At 40.6% G+C, this 25,299-nt stretch overlaps 1 protein-coding gene across 1 annotated transcript in view; it reads right to left on the bottom strand.

The window, feature by feature from the left end:
• LOC126480870 (calcium-binding mitochondrial carrier protein SCaMC-2) overlaps positions 1 to 25,299 on the bottom strand; it is a 232,720-nt gene that overhangs the window by 185,059 nt on the left and 22,362 nt on the right. The gene's annotated exons all lie outside the window — the stretch shown is intronic.

Below are 25,299 nucleotides of genomic sequence, written 5' to 3'. Positions count from 1 at the left end.
ATATGATTTTTGCCTCTCTGACACAGGGTACTGTAATTTGAAAGTATAGTGTACTTTTAGTGGGATGAGCCTTACAAACTTCATTAGAATACAGAATTTCAATCCAACTCGTTGGCAACTGTTGACTATACATGTAGGCCAAAGGCATGTGCTGAATGCAAAACAGATCATCTTTGATGGAGTTAAAAAAGTACTGCATCAACCAAAGAGTGTCTCCGAAAATTTGACCAGAGCAAGATACTGCTCATCTTTATGACGAATTTAGCAAAAATCTCACCGAAGCACACCGTGCAAAGTGATGTTAGCTGTTGGCATAGAATCATTGGCATTTAAGGTTGCTTTGCCTGTTTCTGAATTATTTCACTGGATAAAAAGTTGGCTAGCCCCACCCTCAGCTCAGTGAATAGAATTACAGAGTACATTTATCAGCATATTCCATAAAACTGTGTTGAATTGGAAATAACTATTTACAAGTGAATTAAGTCTGTTATATGCTTATTTTTATACAGTGTGCAAATCTCATTTGAGCCCCTAATATTTAGTATGACTGTGCTGACAAACTTTTAGTTTCCAGATAACCAAGGTAAAACCAAAACTATACAACTTGAAAACATTTTCTGTTATTGTGTCTACAAGAAATAAAAATAATTTTATTATACACAGCAACCACTTTGCTCCATAGACAGGATCTTTTTTCAAAACTCTTAATTTTTTTTTTTGTACACAGCTATTGTCATAAGTCCTTGACAACTATTGAAAAATGCAGTTTGTAGTGAAATTATACAAATCAAAAGTTAGGGTAATCTTGTTAGTGATCCAAAACCAGTTACAGACACATTCAACAACAATTTTTTAACACTAACAAAAAAAATAGGTTTACAAGGGTCCATGAAGCAAGCCATCAAAGTTTTGAAAGCTAGAGTACCTGGTTCAGTACAACACATGAAGGTAAAAACAGTCACTGTTCAAGAAATTGAAAGAGTTATTAAATCCCTGCAAAGTAAAAATTCTGCTAGAATTGACAACATTTCTAACAAATTATTAAAATACTGCTCCAGCCATGTAAGTGAAGTCCTTTGCCACATTTTTGATGCGTCACTTAAGCAAGGAATAGTTCCTGAGAGGCTTAAGTATGCAGTTGTACAACCGCTGTATAAGAAGGGGGATAAGACGGATACTGCTAACTATAGGCCAATATCACCACTGATAAGCTTTTCAAAGGTTTTAGAGAAACTAATGCATGCCAGGATAGTTGAGCATCTCAGTGAACACAATAACTTCAGCAAAAGTCAGTTTGGATTTCAAAAAGGTTTGTCAACAGAAGATGCAATATTTGCATTTACTGGCAAACTCTTGGAATCTATCAACAAAAACTGAAAGTGATTGGCATATTTTGTGACATAACAAAAGCTTTTGACTGTGTAAATCACCAAATTCTTTTACAAAAAGCTACACATTTCGGTATAAGTGGTGCAGCAGGGAAATGGCTTGACTCATATCTGTCAAACAGGAAACAAAAAATTGTAGTAGTCACGATGGTGTCCCATTATCTTCAGAATGGGGTACTATCACATGTGGAGTGCAGCAGGACTCAGTTCTGGGCCCCCTACTTTTTATTATATTTATAAATGATCTTCCTCTCTCTATGGAATATTGTAGATTCACCATTTTCACGGATGACACTACACTACTTATTGATAATTCAGTAGATAAACTTGAGGTAACAGCAAATAAGGTTTTTAATTAAAACGGTGAACTGGTTCAACATTAATGGTCTTTCTTTAAATTACTGAAACAAACTACATTCAGTTCCACAAAACATCCAAAATGAGGAAATAGTAGTAAAAATAGGTGAGTAGACAATAACCAGGGTAGATTCCTCAAAATACCTAGGCTTGCATATTGATAGCAAACTGAATTGGTCAAACCACATCGTGGATCTATGCAAAAGACTAAGTTCAGCAACATACACATTGTGCATTGTTTCTTCTTATAGAAATATGGAAACCATGAAGTCAGCATATTATGGTTACTTTCATGCAATTATGGCATTTGGAATTATATTTTGGGGAAATCAGCCACTGGCTAAAAAAGTACTGTGTGTACAAAAAAGAGCCATAAGGATCATATGTGGAGTCCATCCTAGAGCCACATGCAGGAATCTTTTTAAGAAGCTTGAAATACTTACACCCACTGCGGAATATATATTCTTGTTGATGTGCTTCATAAGGAAAGAAAACTCCATCTTTAAGCTGAATAGCGCATATCACAGTCACAATACTAGAAGGAAACATGATATCCACTATGAACAGCCAAATCTAAGTATGGTGCAGAAAGGAGTCCATTTCAGTGGCTGTAAGATTTTTAACACCCTCCCTTCAATAATTAAGTGTTTGGTAAATGATGATTTCTTGTTTAAAAAAACCTTAAGGCAGTTCCTATTGCAAGGATCATTTTATACAATAGAAGAGTTCCTGAACTACAGTGCTTAACATTTCTTGTATTGTTAATTGCAAATGTATGCCCAAATTTGTATTTGTAATACTGAATATTTTTATTGTAAACATATATTTTGCAATATTTATTTCTCTGTAACACTTATTTTGTAATCTTTATCTATCTCTAAAATGTATTTTATGTAGTGGGACCTAAGTTGCTGTTTACTGTTTTTGTTTTGTTTTATGTATTGCCATAAATTCTGGTCAAAATATTGTAAAATTGACACGTTCTATATCCTGTGATAGTGTCACAACATGGATCACTGGAACGAGAGATAAATAAATAAATAAAAATAAAGAACTTGCATCACAGTGAATATATGTAACAGCTACCACCCAGGAGGAGACAGGAGTCCACTTTTGGAAGTGAAATTGTCTTCAATAGGTTGCTATTTACAAACTACAATATCACACATCCAAAGTACAGTAATAACTAATTCTTCTAAATTTAGGAGTATAGGTGGCATTATTGATTGATTAATTGATCAAGTTATGGTACATTTGCTGACACTTAGCAGCATACTTAACCTACTGTGTAATAGGTAATGAACACTCACTAAATGATTTCATATCATCATTAGAATCCGATGGTCAAAGATTTTTCACTTCATTTGGAGCACAGATTGACTTACACCTGTTAACACATTCTGACTGCAAATAGTTCCCGAAGCTGTGATAAAGGTCTACAATACTCTTAATATAACTGCATGGCAATGGCTAATGGCTTTATGCTGAATACATGGTGAGCAAAACTTTGGGTTGACTAGGATACAATAAAATAACAGCACTACGCATACAAACTTCAAATTTAAAGTAGTAGCATAGCTGTGGAGGATTCTGAAATGTCAGTTTGTCTAAAATCTGTTCAGTAGAACTGGACATTAACTACTCATCATGCTATGAGAAGAATCTTAACTAATACTGATAACTTACTATAAAAGAGAGATGACAACAAACAGTAAATACTGTAAGAGAACAACTTCAGTTTAATTACCTACCTGTCTGTCTTATACCTGTGATTTCTTATTACTGTATCAGCTCATTCCCTCTATAGCAATATTCTGTTTAATGTGTTGCAAATACTGTGCCCACATGATGCTTACACCAAGCTGGATGGGACTGCGCCCAACCATACATTTCTGTAGTATTCTGACTGGATGACCTACTGTGCACATCATGTTTAAGTTCTGACATCTAAATCAGTTTCAACTGATAAAGTCATTTTCAGCAGCCCATGAAGTTTGAGAGCTTTGTACCAATGCTGATCCCCTGCAGCTTAGGCCAAAGAACAACGACAGGGTATTGAAAATGACTTGCCAGATTAGCAATTTAACATTTTATGTTACTATCTGACTGCAATAAACTGTTTTGTAAAAATAAATGTGTTCACTGCTGCTCTTGACTAGTATAATGGTAAATATCTACAAATACAATGGTTCAGGACTTAATCTCCTCTGTCATTGGATGTTTTTGTTTTTGGCACATGAAATGCTGACAGAGGTGAAACTGTATGTGAAAAAACCTCAACAGCATGATGTTTCACTTTCTTGTCACATTTAAGCCCCTGTGCACCTAGCTGAGAAAGCTGGTTCACAGGCTCAAGTAAAGTATGAACATACCAGTTCCAATAAGGCCCCAGTAAAGCACCAAGTCTTCCTTTCAAGCTGACAATTTATCAACAAATAAAATTGTACTTTTTCAACACAAGTTTCCTGCAACATTTATCACAACACTCATGCCACACTTCCGAGAGTACCATCAGCTGTAGAATGAAATGACGATAATGAAAATTTGTGCCAGACCAGGACTAGAGTCCAGATTTCCCACTTATCGTGAGCGGTCACCTTACCATTTGGCTATCAGTGCACAACTCATGGCCAGACCCAAACTTCCACATGTCATGAACCATACGTCTATCGGTATTCTACAGCTGATGGTAGTCATTATTTGCAATTGTGAATTCACCTGAATGTGTTAGTAACGGTTGCAGTTGCTGCACTGCAATATCATATGGGAAATAATTGGTCACCAAGTGTGTGCATCTATGGAGGAGTGTGTTAGGGGCAAAAAAAGAAGAGAGAGAGAGAGAGAGAGAGAGAGAGAGAGAGAGAGAGAGAGAGAGAGAGAGAGAGAGAGAGGGGGGGGGGGATGATATGAGTTGGAAATGTGACAAATTTAGACCTGTTTTTATGGAAGAACTACAAATTAATATTGTCTGGTGAATGGAAGCACTGTGTTGAAAAGTCAACTTGGAGTCTTTTGGGACATTTTGTTTGCATTGGTGGAAGGAATATCATTCCGAAAGTGTACCATTAGAGAGCAGTTTTCACTGACATACTCTTTAGAAAATGTGGCTTGATCACAGGTCTTCCCAAAATATGAGCGTAACTGTCTCTGGACTGGCAATAACTGGAAACTTTTTAGGTGGTTATTAGTTGGTATGTTACTGTTGTTCCATTTATCAGTACTGATTCAGTTCAGGCATCTGTGTTGTACCTGATGTGATACCTGAGGAAAAACAATTGTGTTCATGGTTATCACCATCTGACAATATTAGTTGAAAAACTGTCACTTCCTCTCATAGTGGGCAGTCTAAGTTCTTTTTTTAACTTCTGGCTGACTGTTGCAAAATCTCTGGATTATACTTAATTAATGATCAAACAATACTTAAGTATCAGGAAGGCAGAGTTTGCTCTTTCCATGTCATTTCACTAAGCCTATGCACTTAGTGGATCTTTCTTCCTCCATTCCCTACAACCCACTTTCAGCACTATCTTGTATGATGAAGTTAACTTTTTTTCCATGCTCTACCTTTTTCACATAAAGGCTGCAAGTAGTCAATTAACAAAACAATTAGTCATAAAGATAATCCCTGAGCACATAACGAGTAATTCCTTGGATGTCTAAGAGGCTCTTGTAGTTTCCTTCTATGGGTTATTTATTGTCTACACCAACAGATCACACTTTTAATCATAATGTTCATCTTATTGCTGAAAGGCTGAACAGATATTGAAAGTTTAAAATCCTTGTTTTAGATAGATGGAAGCTCTAAATTCACAGAAAATATGAATAACAGCTTGGAGAAACCAGTATTTAATTTTTACTGGTTTACAGCTAGTACTACTGTCTCCATCAATGAACATGAAGCAGCAACTGCCTACCAGAAAATTAATACCAGAGGAAACAAAAGCAATTAACTTTGAGAATGGCAACCAGAAACTATTTAAGAGAATGACAGATTGTACACAGAGTATAACAACACAACCACAATGTTACAATTCAGTGTTTGTAAGTCTACATATATGTCCAAATCTCTCTTGTTCTCATATTTCTTAAACAATGTACAATTTTAATGGAGACAGCAGACTTTACACTGAACCTCAAATATTTGTTGTCTAAACCAGCACAAAAGATTTCCACGAAAAGAATGGATCTGTCGCAGTACAGATTCTTGTGTCAGATATGCGAGACCTCACATTACTATCACATTAACTGATCTGTGATTACAAATCTGGCACCACACCCCTGAACTGCTACTGTCTTGGTATATAAACAACAATCTTTAAGAAATGAAAGATTTCTCAATCATGTAAATGTGATTTAGACTTGAACTCTCATAATATTATATACCTGCCTATCTCCGTTACAAACAAAGTAGGGCTATCATCTTGCCATATACATCTTCCATGCCAATGGGTCTCTCTGGCACAATGTTCATGTAAACAACAAATAATATTCCCCAAAGCACTTTTGCCATTTCAAGAACTGTACTTTGCACAAATTGCAGCCTATTGACTTATATAATGGACAAGCCTAAATTCCAGCTCTTTCATAAGACATAAGACATAGAATCCAGTGCTTAGTCATCTACATGCATTTTTCCTGTATGTGTGTGGATCTGTAATAATGACAGGAACATGTTAACAGATAAGAAGTCTTGGCCACTTTCACTATGTGGTTGTCAAGCTGCTTAAATTTGAGGCTTTCTTCGTTCCCTACAAATGAAGTTAACTGAACCTGTACCACAGCAACTGCTGTATACTGTTGGTAGTGCGTGAAATACTATCTACAATGTATAGTGTTCTAGCCTTAAGAAAGAAGGAAGTTGGGATCTAAGATCCCACTGCCAGAAATTGAGCAAAGGTTCTGATTGGGGAAAGTAATAGCCCACACCCCTTCGTATGGAACCATCTCAACATTTGCTACGAGTGATTTAAGGAAACCAGAAAAGAGTTAGATCTTGCCAGCCAGACAGGGATCTGAACCATTGTTGTTCTGAATGTGAGTACAGTATCTTATTTCTGCAGCACTTGGTTCTAGCCTTCAGTGTCCTCCACTTCTTTATACTCCAAGTATTTTATCTTTAGGTGCAATACAAGGCTAAATGCCAAATTTCTGGAAGCCACTTGGGATCCAGGGAATCTAAGAGTCCTAGAGCTTTGCAGAGTACAGAGATCAAAGTTGGGGTTCTAGTGGAGTGAGAAGAGTTGGTAATAGTAGTGTGAACAGGTTGAAGAGGACAGTAAGTTCCAGTATGAGCTACATTATGATTTGGAAGCAAAGAGAGACTTTAGTCTTTGCTTTGATCCCCTTTACAGGCAGAGGAGGCCAGCTGAGCGAAAGATGATAGACCGCGTGTAGTAGAAATTCATCCAAGTGCAAACTCTAGATGTTTAACTGTTAGTGCAATTGGTGCGATTAATATTTAGTCAAAGAGTGCACTAAACCAGCATCCTATTAATACATGTGAAAGGTGATATTAGTGCATTACTTTTTATCAGTCTTATTTCAGATTTTATCTAATCAATTATCAATAATATAATGTAAATGGATAGATAAAAAATTACTCAACAAGCAGCAGCAGCAGCAGCAGAAGGGGAACGCGCACACACACAAGAAAGGATTTAACATTTACCAGCTTTCGGAGCCAATGGCTATTTATTCTGGCAGAAGAGTTGAGGGGGTGAAAGAAGAGGAGTGGAGAGGTTTAAGGAAGGGGTGCAGTTCAGGAAAGTTACCCAGAACCCTGGGTCAGTGGAGACTTACCGGGCAAGATGAGACAGAAAGGAAGACTGATTGTTAGGGACTACACCGGACGCGATTTGGAGGCTTTCCTTGAACCTCTCCAGTGCTTTTCCTTCGCTCCTCTTCCTTCCACCTTCAATTCTTCTGCCAGAAGTAGGAGCCACTGGCTCCAACAGCTTGTAAATGTTAAATCCCTTGTGTGTGCATGTGCGTGCGTTTCCCTGCCGCCGCTTGGTGAGTAGATTATTATCCATCCATTTATGTTAAAGTAAATATGTAGCTAGACAATGGACTGACTAGTTTTATCAATGTACCAATAAACCCTGTTTCCTAGGAAATTTAAGTTTTTGCAATTATATGATTGTTAATAATGTAAGATTATCATCATCCTTCCTGAAGGTACATCTGAAACTACCTCTTTACCTGTTTATTCTTCCACCAGGCTAATTTACTGTGAATTGCTTGACAAAACTACTAACAAACCCCATTACCTACAACACTAACATTTTCATCAGGTGGTTTTACTACAAAACTTTTCAAATATCAAGAAACTATCTGCCTTGATTATGGTTTCCACAATATCATGGAAGTAACATGATCTATCTTTCATATGATTAAAATTTAAATTGACAACAGTTAGGAGCAGATGAAGACACTGAAAGCAGTATAATAATAGTATGATTTGCAGTATATTATTTAAGAGTTAATTCAGCTGCAATTTTCACACAGTACGTGACAAGGCTTGTACTGGATCCATGGGTTGTGTCTAGAGTCATCTCAACTGACTGATGCATATAACTGATGCCTGTATTACTCATCAGCATAACTGTACATACATTTTAAAACTCATAAAAAAACTATAGATGCTTACAGCCCTGGGAGCAATCTCTCAATAGGACATTGCTGCAATAGCTGTTTAATGCTATGTACACTGTTCTTTTAAAATCAAAATACACTACTGGCCATTAAAATTGCTACACCAAGAAGAAATGCAGATGATAAACGGGTATTCCCTGGACAAATATATTATACTAGAACTGACATGTGATTACATTTTCACCCAATTTGGGTGCATCGATCCTGAGAAATCAGTACCCAGAACAACCACCTCTGGCCATAATAACGACCTTGATACGCCTGGGCGCTGAGTCAAACAGAGCTTGGATGGCGTGTACAGGTACAGCTGCCCATGCAGCTTCAACATGATACCACAGTTTTTCAAGAGAAGTGACTGGCGTATTGTGACGAGCCAGTTGCTCTGCCACCATTGACCAGACGTTTCCAGTTGGTGAGAGATCTGGAGAATGTGCTGGCCAGGGCAGCAGTCGAACATTTTCTGTATCCAGAAAAGCCCGTATATGACCTGCAACATGAGGTCGTGCATTATCCTGCTAAAATGTAGGGTTTTGCAGAGATCGAATGAAGGGTAGAGCCACGGGTCGTAACACATCTGAAATGTAATGTCCACTGTTCAAAGTGCCACGAACAAGAGGTGACCAAGACGTGTAACCAATGGCACCCCATACCATCACACCGGGTGATACGCCAGTACGACGATGATGAATACACGCTTCCAACGTGCGTTCACCATGATGTCGCCAAACACGGATGCGACCATCATGATTCTGTAAACAGAACCTGGATTCGTCCAAAAAAAAAAATGACGTTTTGACGTTCGTGCACCCAGGTTCGTCACCGAGTACACCATCGCAAGCACTCCTTTTTGTGATGCAGTGTCAAGGGTAACTGCAGCCATGGTCTCCGAGCTGATAGTACATGCTGCTGCAAATGTCGATGAACTGTTAGTGCAGATGGTTGTTGTCTTGCAAACGTCCCCATCTGTTGATACAGGGATCAAGACATGGCTGCACGATCCGTTACAGCCATGCGGATCAGATGCCTGTCATCTCGACTGCTAGTGATACGAGGCCGTTGGGACCCAGCACGGCGTTCCGTATTACCCTCCTGAACCCACCGATTCCATGTTCTGCTAACAGTCATTGGATCTCTACCAACGCGAGCAGCAATGTCGCGATATGATAAACCGCAATCGCGAGCTACAATCCGACCTTTATCAAAGTCGGAAACGTGATGGTACGCATTTCTCCTCCTTACACGAGGCATCACAACAACGTTTCACCAGGCAACGCTGGTCAGCTTCTGTTTGTGTATGAGAAATCGGTTGGAAACTTTCCTCATGCCAGCACGTTGTAGGTGTCGCCATCAGCGCCAACCTTGTGTGAATGCTCTGAAAAGCTATCATTTGCATATCGCAGCATCTTCTTCCAGTTGGTTACATTTCGCGTCTGCAGCACATCACCCTCGTGGTGTAGCAATTTTAATGGCCAGTAGTGTATTTGTCATTTAACACTCATCAATTTTCTGACCTATACTGGACTTTCAGTCTGTTTAATGCCGAGTCGTCTGTGTGGAAGCTGTAATACTTTTATGGTTCAGTGTCTTCTTTAGATTCTTCTAAAACACTCAACTAAATTTGTACCTAAGTTACAGCACATAATTTATCTGACCTATTTAAGATGATGTGGGAGCTATCTTCTTACACAAATTATTGAAAACACACACATCTTCTATTAAGTTTTGTATCCCTTCACATAGTGACGATCACTGTTACTGCACATTGACAACTGATTCCATCAGTGTTGACATTATCAGAGGCCAGATTATTACATTATTAACAGAGCTAATATTTACTGTGATTTTTTTCCCAAGCTATGACTAAGACATCTTCAGAGCAGACTTGCAAAAAGGTTTTGTGGTTAGTTTGGTCTTGACAGCCATTTTTTAAGATTTTTTTCCATCCTACCTGTTGCTGTAAGATCACACTTTGTTATTGCCATGTCTAAGTTAGCTACACCAATGAGATGTTGGAGCCACTGGAAACAGCATAACAATGGAACAGCCACCACAGTAATATGCTGCAACTAGGATTCTCACTCTAAGTCCCAAAGGTTATGCTCCTTGTCTGTTGTATAAGAGGCATTGTTACACTGCTGGACTTGTCTCATTCATGCTACTGGCAAGTTGCAATAAATGGACTCTCCCATGATGCCTCCCTCTTCTGTTGGATTGGCTACAAAATTTATTCAAAAGGAATTAATAAGCTGACGCTGGGCTTTTGCTGTGTTTCAGAACCATGTACAAGCCACATACCTGTCACATCAGTACCACATTATACTATTCTTCAAGTTATCTCCAAAAGCTCTAAATTTGTTAGTACTTTTAATTTGTATAAGATACTGGTAATTGAGCTCTGCCTCTTATGATTAGATTATTTGAAATATAGCAAGCAGCCAATTTCTGGTTGCTTTATTCCTTCAAATAATTTTTTTTTACACTGGGATCATGAATACAGTGGTACACAAATGCCTGCCTACTGCAGACAATTTACACATGTCACAGTAAATTGGGACTCACTTCCAACTTTTCAGTTTCTTCTGTAAATGGTGGTGAGAAGAACAAAATTCATTCTCAGGCAGACAATGATTATGGTGACGTCCACAGCATTTACACTTTCTCATGCAGTTTCTTGAATAGTCTATTCCAACATCCTCTCTTCTCTTATTTTCTTTTTCAAAGGAAACTGTTCTCTCAAAGACCACTACAGTTAGATTTCATTGCTCTTCCGCATTTCATAAATGTGTGGCATAACTGAAAAACCCTGGATGTTACCTCAAATAGTAGAACATGACATTGAAAAGGGAAAACTACAATATCGATTCTGCAATTTAATTCCAATGCTGCTCACGCTGAATACTAATATTTTTCATCCTTCCCATTTTTCAACGACCCTTCAAATTTTTACCTGTTCTATAAACATTTCATTATATTTTAAGGTGCCAGAATTACTTTTATCCAGACTGAGTGGCACCTAACTGACAGTATTCTTTTGTGTATCCATACAGCCAACTATATGGAGAACACATTGTATTCTCCTTTACATCCCTGAGAAACATCTTAAAATCCTGCAGCTCTCAAACCCACAGCAAAGATCTAACTAGACACAATGCCAGTTTTTGCAGAGCTTCTGAAAAACTTCAAACCTGCCACTATGCTCTATGCCAGAGATTCATCAGTTCTGAAGATAATCCTGGAAAATAGAAACTTAAAAAATACCAGGAGCAAGGTTAATCATCTGCTGTCCTGCCCCTGCCCACAACGCATAGTCCACAGCCAACATTTTTGCTTTACTTCACATTCACTACTAATGCAAAACAAAATATGATGCCTATTTATCTAATACAGTGAAACCACTATTTATGTTTTAGTGTGGTCAAGGCTTAAAAAATGAAAATTGAGGAAAATGCAGAATCGAGAAAAATGTTAAAAATCCCCAAAATATGAGCAAAAACATGTAATTTGCATATATTATTAAAAATCGCAATCCACTCCAATACTTTGCATGAAATCTGACTAAGTGAAGAAAATTAAATGTACATTACAATGTTTGTACAATAATTTGCAGTAATGAATTTCGTCAGTCCTTAAAAAAATTACAGATGTAAAAAACGAATAAAAATTCATCAAAAAATTGAAATTGGTATCTGGGTACGAGATAATCGAGCCATTTTCTGACCTGATACGACCACAAATTGTGTGTTTAAAACACGTTTTTTTGAGAGATCATCCTTTGTGCTCACCCAGAAATAAGCAAAAATTCATGAACTTTTTGAATTAAACCAAAAATATTACAGCAGCTAAGTGGTTAAACTATGAGCATAAATGCAGACATTTGCTTAACAACAAATTTTGTAATCATTGCTGTTGACTTTTTAATGCTTTTATTGCGAGCTGCACTTCATATGCCCACCACCGTTAAACTTATTTTAGGTTTGAGAGAAACAGACACATGATTCTACGATTTTTTAAAGGATTACCTGTGTTCGTGGGATGAATTTGGTTACCACACAATCACTGGGAATAGTTTACCATTGGCAAATAACTATACAACCATCAACACTATGTAACTGAACACTAGACCATTTCAGAACACGTTTAAAAGTAAGCTAAAAGCATACAATGACCAAGCTGCTTTGAATGTGCCATATGTGAACCTTGCCTGTTACATACAATGAGAACAAGGTGTCAAGATGACTCATGGGCTAATATGACATCTCTCGATTGTCATTAATACTTTTGAATACTTGCCTGCTGGGGGGGAAAATTCAAGTGATTCACCTGGCTGTCACTTAAACTGACGAAGTCTCCAGAATGAGATTTTCACTCTGCAGCAGAGTGTGCGGGGATATGAAACTTCCTGGCAGATTAAAACTGTGTGCCAGACCGAGACTCGAACTCGGGACCTTTGCCTTTCACGGGCAAGTGCTCTATCTGCCAGGAAGTTTCAAACTGACGAAGTGTCACAACTGACAGACACAATTTTCTGAACTGATTTTTTTCAAGTTTCAATAAAAGGGAGTGGAGAACAGATTGTTTAATATTTATGTTACTTTCCATACTGCTCTCAGTTCTCAGTCTTACAGTGACAAGCAGTTCTTCACTATTTAAAGAAGGTGCAGATATAGTTGTCTTATTGTGAGCGAAGACTGTACAGTGGTACAGTTCTTAAAATTGTTTAATGGGTTTGAATGCATCTACAACTTCTTGCTTTCTGCACTTCAAGGTCTAGTTCACAATTGATTTACTGCATCCACTAAATAAAAGTAATTTTCTGTTCAAATTCTAGTAACATGAATTAAACACACTAATGTTCATGAGAATTACAAAGCCTAGGATTAATGGTCCAGATACTCCAAAAATGAAGGATGTGTAGAACAGCAGAATCTTAATAAGATATTAATATTTCAGAGAGATGACATGTAAACACACCCAGCAGTGACCCCCCCCCCCCCCCCTTTTTCATGTGTCCAGAAAGGTCAGAGTCACTCCATATCCAATTGATGCAAAGCTGTCAAACACATGGGAAATGTGCAAACAGGTTATAATATGTCTCACCAATGTCAAAGGGTTCTGTATCAGCATGTGGGTGAATTCAAACGAAGAAGATGATTGGTCACCGGGAAACAAGTCTGTCATACCATGCCATAGCAGCTCGTACAGGGCATACTGCTATGACAGTGATGAGTGTAACCCTCCTCTGTCCACTGGTAGCACACACACACGGCAACAAGTGGGTACTGGACCACACAATACGACAACACATCTGACCACTATCTTGTCCGGGTGGCAGTAACTGGCAAAACAGCTTCTTCCACAGCAATGACTTGACACTGAGCGCTGCAATGGGAATGGCCACACCTGTTTCAATGGTTCAACACCTTCCGATCAGGACTGGACCGGTGGCATGCATGCTACTGCACCCAATTCCATTGCCCAGAAACCACCAATGTCTCCAGCTTCTATGGGTAAAATTTAGTGTTCTCAGACAAGTTCCACTCCAACTTGTCCTACAGTGATTGTAGCACATGTGTTACATACTACCATGTTGACAGTTATCTGGCAGACTGCATCATTAAGTGAAATAGCTGACACACACCAAATGTGATGGTTTGGGATGCCATCGGCTATAATGTGCAATCCCACCTCCCATGCAATCCGAACAGCAATCACTACATCAGAGGCACTTAGAGCCCAGGGACAGCCCCTCCTACAGGTAGTTCCACATGCCATATTCCAACATGACACGAGTCCTGCCATATGTGGTGAGGAACATGCAAGCCTTCTTCAAAGAATGACATGTATGACAGTCTGGGGCCTGCATATACATGTGTCAAGTCATCCACCAAACGTGTCAAGTCATCCACCAAACGTGTCAAGTCATCCACTAAACGTGTCCGGGATACAGTCTTTCAACAACTTTTTCCTTTTGGTCCTCTTTCAACCACTGTCGACACTTTATGGATGCTCTTACAAATCAACAACATACTGACGAGCTGTTTGATTCCATGCTACAGCATCAAGACACTGCTTGCAGTATGTGGCTGCTTCACACCATATTGAATTCTGGTAGTCAAATTGCTTGTAAACTTCTGTAACTCAAATCATTTGTGTATTGTCATGTCCTTAATGTGTGGAATAAATTTCATTGTAATCACATGTCTCCTCCTTGGTTGCAATTTTCATGAGCAGTAGTGTATGTTTTCTGCAAATAATTTATTTGATGATGCAACTGGTAAACAACAAATGGTTTCTCTCTTAATGTTTTGGAAAACTATAACATAATAACTGTACTAGACAGAATACTGTTCACAATAATATCTTCTTGTTATCTTTCACAATGGAAATAGTACTACTAAATTTACTTAGACATTAGTTTTACAGTGATTTGAAACCTCTTCTAACTATTGTTGCAACTATGTAACACTAACCAAACTGAATATCATTGTTTCAATCAATTGGCTCACCAATATTTGAAGGATAGATACTGAAAACTGATCCCTGCATCATGTTCCATATAACTTTATTAGTTTTTTTTTTTGGAGAAACTGCCGCAACATTGTTTTAAGATTTTCTGGAAACATCAAAATCAGTTTGAGTACCCTTTTTCTATTAGACAAATACTTTTATTGGAGGTAACATTAACCACTTGCAAGTAACTGTAATGCAATGGAATAAAAAGTTTCCATGCCATGCAGTCTATAATTATTCACTATGTCCTCATGTTTCTTTTCTTCGGTATGATAGAGATTCTATTTCAGTTGGAGGTAATATTGTCTCATGTTTAAGGTTAACTTTGGCAGAGGTACTTTTAAAGCTGAGATGAGCCATCCAATATGATAAGCATAAATGAGAAAAAAAAAGCCCAAAATCTTATCTCTATCTTGGCATTTTACAAACTAAACTGTCAACGCGTATTGAACTCTTACCAAGAAAGCAATATGAGGTTAATGCAGATATGGTATAAGAGTCTTGAGAACAAATCAATTATTTCACAGCCTCAACTGAGCACAAAATGAAGGAAACATGATAATGAAATTATGTCCACGATATTTCAACAGTTTACAGCTAATGAATGTGTGTGTAGTTTGTAATCCAATAAAAAATATTGGTATTCAGTTCTCTCCTAAAATAATCTGGGCTTTGATAGCACTAATGAAAATTTCTTTTGGACTGTGTCCAGTATGTGAAAAAGTGGCTACCCGAGTTCTTTACGAACATTCTGCATACAGGCAACATACCATATGAAATAGAAGAAGGTAGAGTTATAGTCTTCCTGAAACATGACAAGTCAAACAACAACCCACAAAGTTATTGAGCTATAACTTTGTTTAGTATGATATTTAAACTTTTGGAATAAATTATGTGTAATAGAATATATCAAGAGATCTTTGAAAATTTACTAGCTGAACACACAGGATTCAGACCAAATCACAAATGCACAGATCAAGTCCTCTCACTAATAACATAAACACTGGTTTCCAGAATCAAGAGATATCACTAGTCCTTCATTGATCTCATAGCTCTATGTGATACTCTCTAGAGGAAAGGTGTCATACCGAAACTTCTACACGTCATTCCAAGCCTAAAAATTCGCACTCTCATTAATAAAATGCTTAGTGACTGAAGTTCACAAGTACTAAGTGTCAACAAGATTTAATACCCAACTGGTTGCTACACCCACCACCCACTACGTTTGTAAGATAGGGCACTATGGCAAGCATAGTAAGCACCAACATTCAAATGGTGCACCTGCAACTACTCACAGTGGCTGCTAGAGGCAGTCTGGTCATCAACTGCCATCACCAGAGCTGCCGTGTGTGCTTAGCATTACACCAGCAATACCAGACATGGATAGGGTCTTTATAATGGCATTCTCGGGTCTCCAAGCCCTCAGCTGTTAAATGTGTTCAAGATATGTAAACTACTTTCATTATATTCTTGATGATGTCATTCTGTGAACTAAAATTTTATCTCTCTATGGCCATGTGTTTCCTCCTGTTCCTAGTCAGAACACAAGTAGTGACATCAAGGGTCAAATTTTTACATATTTTGGATTCTGTGGTTTTTCTGCTATTCATCTCTTTCATGGAGCCTTTAATCCTGTCATTTATGCAACAACAGCAGGCACATGCAGCCATGTTGGAATGGTTGTTGGCTATGTTGACCCACACTCAATCGCTGGGTGTTCACCTGCCACAGCCGCCGCCCCCACCATCCTTCCACGATGAATCTATGACAGATTGAAACACTAACACGAAGCAGCATCACAAACCTTTTGTGGGATTCCATGTGGTCAACAGGGAGGTCTGTAAAGCTCTTTTATATCGCAGCTATCTTCTCATAAGTATCAGTTACTGTGCCAGTTAGCTCCTCACACATCAAGAAAGCTTGGGTATGCTGACAACTGGGCACTCACAATGAGGTGTCAAGATCTTGTAGTACCCGATTCCCTATCAACCAATGATTTACGAATTATCGGTAAATATTTCTGCAAGTGGAGATTTCAGCCAAGTGGTGTTAAGACAGGAGTCTCAATGGTTCATATAAACAACAAGTTGGTCAACAAAGACCTTACAGTCTACTTTGAAGCAAGTCTACTCTGACATTAGGGGACTCAAAATATCTACAACACACACTTGACAGAACACTCAGTTACAAACCATATCTATAAGAACTGTCAATATCTATACTTTAAATAAAATTCCCCAGAAACTCTGTGGCACATCATGAAGGATCCTTTGCATTGACACTGAATACTACAGCTTCGAGATTGTTCTACCGTGTTGCAGAATATTGCTCCCCAGCTTGGACTTTTAGGTACACAGCTCAATGATACCATGTGTATTAGAACAGGTACAATATCAGATCTCACCTATTTTATGGCGACCCATAGTTAGCATGTGGTTTGAAATATTAACCCGACCAAAATAATATCTGAAGAAAACCATTTTTCTGTCTCAGAACTTCACACCTTTGTTTTGAAAATTGTATTTTAACAGGGGAATTTTGTTATGCTTTTGTAATGATCAATTAAAAATAAACATGCCAGAGTTATATTTGTTAATTTTCTGCTTCCTTTAATGTATAATTAGTTCTATTGTGGGAAATTAATTTTAACCAAAACTAAGTAGTACGCTATTTGACATCAGAGTCTGTTTGGTGGCTTTAAAATGCACATTATTTCCAGTTAACTGCATATGATTTGAACTGGTAGAATGAAGTTACCCAAAATTAGGGTAAAATTGGAACATATTTTATATAAAAAAATAAATAACTAAAATACTACACCAATTTGGTCATAGACAAAATACACTTACAGTTTACATAAGCAGTTCACAACTTAACATACCGAACAAAACAAGAAAGTGAACCATTATGTTACATCTACATGTCATTCAGTGCGTGGTGGAGGACACCTCATACCATTGCAAGTAATTCCCTTTCCTGTTACACTTGCAAATGAAGTGAGAGAAAAATTCACCATCACTAAAATAGACGTTACGCTTTCGGCAATATTACTCAGATATATAACCAATGTGACTGCATCAAGCAGTACACCACTAATATTGTACTCTATATTATAGGATTACTTTCTTTCTCATTTCCATTAAATTACATTTCTTCACATTTAGAGCAAGCTGCCCTACATGACACCACATACAATTTCTGCCCAAATCACCCTGTATTCTCCTACATTCACTTAGCAATGACACTTTCCCACACAGCATCAACAAACGTTGCAGATTGCTCTTCTTAAATCTGAAACAAGAGCGGTCCTATCATGCATGCCTGGGGCTCTCCTGATGATACCTTTGTCTCTGAAGAACACATGCCATATCACAAACTGGTATCTGGTATGCCTGAACCTTTGTTAACAGTTTTAGGTGTGTGACTCGAATTTTCTCTGGAATCTGCAGTTTTTCTGTGCATGCTTTTTAAATTTGTGTTTATTTGTGGATAGAAGCTATTCTCTCTCAAAAAATGTTATGTTCAAGCCTGGAAAACGTTCAAGAATTCTGCAGCAAACTGACATTAAGGATACTGGTCTGCAATTCTGTGGGTCCATTATCTTTCTTATAGATGGGAGTCGGTGGGAGAGAGATTTGTGACATATGCAAACTAAGTATGGAGCCAAAGCTGACGAATTCTCTCTGTAAAACTGAACTGGGATTCCATCCAGGCCTGGTGCCTTACTTGTTTCCAACTATTTCAATTCTTTTTCAACACCAGGAATGCCTATTTCTATGTCCTCCAAACGGGAATTTGTGTGAAAGTCAATCAATGGTAGTTCTGTAAGATTTTCTTGCATGTGTTCTTTTTGAATGGCAAATATAAAACTTCATCTTTCCTTTTGCTGTCTTCTATTGCCTCACCAGACGGGTCGATGAGCGACTGACAAAGACAACTTCAATTCACTTAGCAATTTTAAGTAGAACCAGAATTTTCTAGGATTCTCAGCAAGATCTTTTGCCGACATAATAGTGGAAGTAATTACGCATTTCTGACAATTATATTTTTACAGACACATGGATTTTGCTAACTTTTGCATGTTGGCATTTCTATGTTCCTTTTTGAACCTAAAGTGCGACTGTTTTCTCAGCATTTTCCAAATTTTGTTATTAAACTATGATAGGTATCTTCATCCTTAATATACCTACTGAAGACATACTGCTACTGACTGCAATTTACAGTCACTTTAAAAACTGCCCGTAATTCCTATATAGATCAGCGAAGGGAATCGATTGAATAGCTGGCCGAAGAAGGGAGACTGCAGCCTTGGCCGCCATATCAGCCGCCTCATTTCCACATATAACAACGTGTCCCGGGAGCCAGAGGAACACCACCGAGACGCCCCCCCAGGTAGAGCAAGCGCAGACAGTCCTGAATCCGGTGGACCAGAGGGTGGACAGGGTAAAGAGCTTGGAGACTGAGGAGAGAGCTGAGAGAATCTGAGCAGATAACATACTGTACCCGCTGATGGCGGCGGATGTAGTGGACAGCCTGGAGAACAGCGTAAATCTCTGCAGTATACACCGAACACAGGTCGGGAAGCCGAAATTGATTTGTGGTGTCGCCAACAATATAGGCACTCCCTACACCAAACAATGTTTTTGAGCCATCAGTGTAAATAAATGTGGCTTCGGTCATTTGTGCACATAGAGCAGCAAATGTGCGACGATAAACAAGTGAAGGGGTACCATCCTTGGGAAACTGACAAAGGTCACAGAGCAGGCAGATCCGGGGGCGGAGCCAAGGCGGTGCTGTACCCCAAGTTGTCAAGAAGGTTTTAGGAAAGCGGAAGGAAAGAGAATGGAGCAGTCGACGGAAGCGGACTCCCGGTGGTAGTAGGGAGGAGGGGCGGCCTGCATACCCTACATCAAAGGAGGCGTCGAAAAAAATGTCATGGGCCGGATTAGCAGGCATGGAAGACAGATGGCTAGCATAACGACTCAGACTCGCCGATTGGACAGCGGAGGTTCAGCAGTCTCAGCATAAAGGCTTTCCACAGGGCTGGTGTAAAAAGCTCCAGACACTAAACGTAATCCACGGTGGTGCATAGAGTCTAGACGCTGAAGAATAGACGGCCGAGCAGAGGAGTAAACTATGCTTCCATAGTCCAATTTCGAGCGCACTAAGGCGCGATAGAGGCGGAGAAGGACCACTCGGTCCGTTCCCCAGGAGGTACCATTCAGGACACAGAGGGTGTTGAGGGATCGCAGACAGCGAGCCGAAAGATAGGAAACGTGGGAGGACCAGCACAGTTTTCTGTCAAACATAAGACCCAAGAATTTAGCGACGTCCGAAAACGGAAGGTTGACAGGTCCTAGATGTAAGGAGGGTGGAAGAAATTCCTTACATCGCCAAAAATTAACACAAATGGTCTTACTGGGAGAAAAACGGAAGCCGGTTTCGATGCTCCAAGAGTGGAGGCGATCGAGACATCCTTGAAGGCGTCATTCAAGAAGGCTGGTCCATTGAGAGCTGTGGTAGATCGCAAAATCATCCACAAAGAGGGAGCCCGAGACATCAGGAAGGAGACAATCCATAATTGGATTTATGGCAATGGCAAACAGTACAACACTCAGCACGGAGCCCTGGGGTACCCCGTTTTCTTGGGAGAAAGTACGAGAGAGAGTAGTGTTCACCCGCACCCTAAATGTGCGCTCTGCCATAAATTCGCAAAGAAAAAGGGGCAGCCGACCTCGAAAGCCCCAAGAGAACAATGTGCGGAGGATGCCTGTCCTCCAACAGGTATCGTATACTCTCTCCAGATCAAAAAATATTGCTACTGTTTGGCATTTCCGGAGAAAATTGTTCATGATACAAGTGGAGAGAGCAACAAGATGGTCAACTGCAGAATGATGCTTTCGGAATCCGCATTGGGCAGGTGTTAAAAGACTTCGGGACTCCAGCCATCAAGCTAAACGGCAATTCACCATACGCTCCAAAACCTTACATACACTACTCGTGAGAGAAATGGGGCGATAGCTAGAGGGGAGATGTTTGTCCTTTCCAGGTTTCGGAACAGGAATGACGATAGCTTCCCGCCATCGTCTGGGAAAAGTACTGTCAGTCCAAATTCGACTATAAAGGCGAAGGAGGTAACGCAGACTATGGGTTGGTAAATGCAGCAACATTTGGACGTGGATGCCATCCAGTCCTGGGGCGGAGGAGCGAGAAGAAGAGAGTGCATGTTGGAGTTCCCGCATGGAGAAAACAGTATTGTAGCTTTCGCGATTTTGAGAGGAAAAAGCAAGAGGTCGCACTTCCGCTGCACGTTTCTTCGGGAGAAACGCTGGCGGGTAATTTGAAGAGCTCGAAATCTCAGCAAAGTGCTGACCCAATGAGTTAGAAATTGCGACGGGGTCCACTAATGTATCACGCGCGACAGTGAGCCCAGAGACCGGGGAGAAACTAGGCGCGCCTGATAACCGTCGAAGCCGACTCCAAACTTCCGAGGAGGGAGTGAAGGTGTTAAATGAGCTAATAAAGAATTTCCAGCTTGCCTTCTTGCTATCGCGGATGACGCGACGGCATCGTGCTCGGAACTGCTTATAGCGGATACAGTTGGCCAAAGTAGGATGGTGGCGGAAAACGCGAAGAGCACGTCGCCGCTCATGTATTGCGTCACGGCACGCCTCGTTCCACCAAGGAACTGGGGGGCGCCGGGGCAATTCGGAGGTGCATGGTATTGAACGTTCCACAGCTGTAAGCATAATGTCGGTAATATGCGTGACCTCATCGTCGACGCTGGGAAAGTGACAGTCATCGAATGTCGCTAGAGACGAAAAAAGTGTCCAATCGGCTTGGGCAAACTTCCAGCATCGCGGGTGCATATATGGCAGTTGAGGCTGCAGTCTAAGGACACATGGAAAGTGGTCACTCGAATGTGTATCGTCAAGGGTGAACCATTCGAAGCACCGTGCTAGCGGAACAGTACTGACGGAAAGGTCCAAGTGAGAGAAATTTGTCGTGGAGGCAGATAAAAATGTAGGGACCCCAGTGTTGAGGCAAACTAGATCCGCCTGGTGGAAGACGTCTAGCAATAGTGAGCCATGAGGACAAGGATGTGGAGATCCCCAAAGCGGGTGGTGGGCATTGAAGTCCCCAACCAGCAAATAGGGGCGGTGGAAGCTGACCAAGAAGATGAAGAGATCAGCTCGTGCCATTGGTGTGGACGATGGAATGTATACAGTACAAAGAGAAAAGGTATATCCAGAAAGGGAAAGACGGACAGTGACAGTTTGGAAGGAAGTGTTTAAGTGGATTGGGTGATAATGGAGAGTATCATGGAGAAGAATCATGAGTCCTCGATGGGCTGGAGTGCCTTCAACAGAAGGGAGATCAAATCGGACGGACTGAAAATGGGGGAGAACAAAGCGGTCATGGGGACGCAGCTTTGTTTCCTGAAGACAAAATATGACCGGCGAGTAGGAACGTAAGAGGATCGACAATTCATCCCGATTGGCGCGAATGCCGCGGATATTCCAGTGGATAATGGACATAGGGTGAACAGAAAATGGAGGAATGTGATCAAGGTTGCTGTCAACTCATCGACTGCTCAGAGCTTGCGACCGACAGCATGGAATGGCGTTCAGCCGAAGGCAGAAGATCCTGATCCATAGGTTGTTCTGGAGCAGCTCCTGCCACCAGCGATCGGCCGGTTGATCGGCCGCCAGCAGTGCGCCTTGGCGACACAGAAGATGGCCGAGGGTGATTTCCGCCAGGTGGTGCTGTAGATGGGACACGCCTTGGCGGAGAAGGAGATGAACTGGGTTTCTTAGTAGCCTTCTTGGAAACATAATGTTTAGATGGAGGAGGAACCAATGGTTGTGAAGTTGGTGTACGTAAAAATTCTTCACGAGTATGCTCTTTTTTCGAAATCTTGGTGTCTGACTTTTGGGCTCGAGATTTAGCAGAACCCGATGAAGGGTGAGCCATAGAGTGGGCAGGCGAAAGTGGTGAGGTTGAACGGGCGATCTTTGCGCTGGCCGATCTGACGACCGTGGCACTAAAGGTGAGGTCGCAAGTCTGCGTGGCCGCCTCCTTTGTTGGCCGAGGAGAAGCAAGGACAGTGCTGTATTTTCCTGTCTGAGGCACGGTGGGCTGTCGACTGGCGAATAATTTTCGAGCAGCAAAGGTCGACACCTTTTCCTTCACTCTGATTTCCTGGATGAGCTTTTCGTCTTTAAAAACGTGGCAATCTCGAGAGGAAGCAGTGTGGTCACCCATACAGTTGATGCAGCGAGGGGATGGAGATGGACAAGCACCCTCATGGGCATCCTTGCCACACATAACACATTTGGCCGGATTGGAATAGGACTGGCTGGTGTGATTGAACCGCTGATACCGATAGCAACGCGTAAGGTTTGGGACATAAGGGCGAACGGAAATTATCTCATAGCCTGCTTTGATTTTCGATGGGAGTTGAACTTTGTCAAATGTCAAGAAGACAGTGCGGGTTGGAATGATGTTCGTGTCAACCCTTTTCATAACCCTATGAACAGCCGTTACGCCCTGGTCAGACAGGTAGTGCTGAATTTCTTCGTCAGACAATCCATCGAGGGAGCGTGTATAAACAACTCCACGCGAGGAATTAAAAGTGCGGTGAGCTTCAACCCGGACAGGGAAGGTGTGGAGCAGTGAAGTACGCAGCAATTTTTGTGCCTGGAGGGCACTGACTGTTTCTAACAACAAGGTGCCATTCCGTAATCTGGAACAAGACTTTACAGGACTTGCAATTGCGTCGACACCTTTCTGAATAATGAAAGGGTTGATCGTGGAGAAGTCGTGACCTTCGTCAGACCAAAAAACAACAAGGAACTGTGGCAATGATGGAAAAACCGTCTGTGGCTGAAACTCAGGGAACTTACGCTTGTGAGCAGACATAGTGGAAGGTGAGGAAACCATTGCGGAAGAATCCCCCATGATTACCGGCGTCTCCGATGGCGCGCTCCTCCCTTGTGGGGGCCCTCTCTGAGGGCACTCCCGCCTTAGGTGATTGTTCACACCTCAGGTCACACCTCCCGACAAATGGACGGAGGGACCAATCGGCACTTTCGGAAGGTATCAGCTCGGGTAATCACCCCTCCCTGGGCCTGGCCGGTACCAGGGGGTACGTACGTGTCCTACCTGTCTACCCGGGGTGGGGAATTACGTGTTACCCCGTCACCGGCTACGCACGAAAATGCGTGGGTCGGCCTTCAGACACGCACAGGGAGGAAGAAAGAGAAAGGGAAAAACAAGGAAAGCGAAAGGAAAGAAGAGAGGTCTCAAACGCTGCAGCGGAGAAAAGGGTAAAGAGAAGAGGTAAGGAAAAGAGAAGGACAAAGGAAGGATGAAGACATACAAGCAGGGAAGGCGAAGAATGCGTTAAATTAACAAGCGTCCGTCTCCGGACGTAGGCACAAACCATACTCCCAGAGGGGGAGAAAGGGAAGGAAAGAGCCAGAGGTAAGGGGGGGGGGGGGGGGCAGATGGGGGATAGGGAAGATGCGGAAAAGGAAGGTATGCAGCCCGGAAAGGAAGGAGGGCCACATTAGCTCAGGGTCCCGTGCTCGCTACGCACGTATCCACAAAAGAGTTGTGGACCCTCTCGGGGGATCCACACAATTATATGCTAATAATAGAAGAGAATTACTGTCTTCATCCTCCCTTCTTCGACAGGAAAAGAACGAGTAAACAGGTATCAGGGTTCCTGTACAGCACATCCACTACAAGATTCAAGAAAAATTGTTTTAAAATACAGTAAAACAAAAAGTTAATTGAAACAAAAATATGATTTCATGGAGGAAATAATTTTACTTATTAAACAGTAACAGGCGTACACAAACAACAGCTGTCATAAACACTAGTTCTCGCTGATCGTCATCTAGTATGAGAGGAAATGAAACACAGTTGTGTCTCGTTGGAGCTGAGGAGATGAGTGATTTTCCAAATAAATGTATAATTTCCGTCCTTTTTGTGTATGTGTCTGCTACTAATTGGTAAGTAGCAGTTTTTTGCTCTTTAATGTAATCAACACAAAAGAATTATGTAGCAACAGCAATTCCAAATAAAGAGAGCTAGCAAATGAGACTTAAAGAATGTAACTTGAGAAAAATAAGATGTAATGTATGGCTTCTTGTTTAGTGCTTTATTTATGCAATGAGAGGTTATCTTCTCATTTCTTTATCATGTTACACAAAGGATTTTCCATAATCACCATCAGAGAAATGACTAAACTAGATTACCTTCTGCCAGCGAAATTCACTTCTGTAATTAAAAAAAATGTAAAAAAAAAATGTGGGCACTACACTTCAGATAAAAGGACACACCGCAGGCCTCATTTTCATTTTTGTATATAATATTAAACAAC

Source organism: Schistocerca serialis, chromosome 5 (genome assembly GCF_023864345.2).
Source record: "Schistocerca serialis cubense isolate TAMUIC-IGC-003099 chromosome 5, iqSchSeri2.2, whole genome shotgun sequence".
Taxonomy (NCBI): Eukaryota; Metazoa; Arthropoda; class Insecta; order Orthoptera; family Acrididae; genus Schistocerca; species Schistocerca serialis.
Note: the sequence above shows the minus strand (reverse complement) of the source record. Positions and strands in the feature narration are given on the sequence as shown.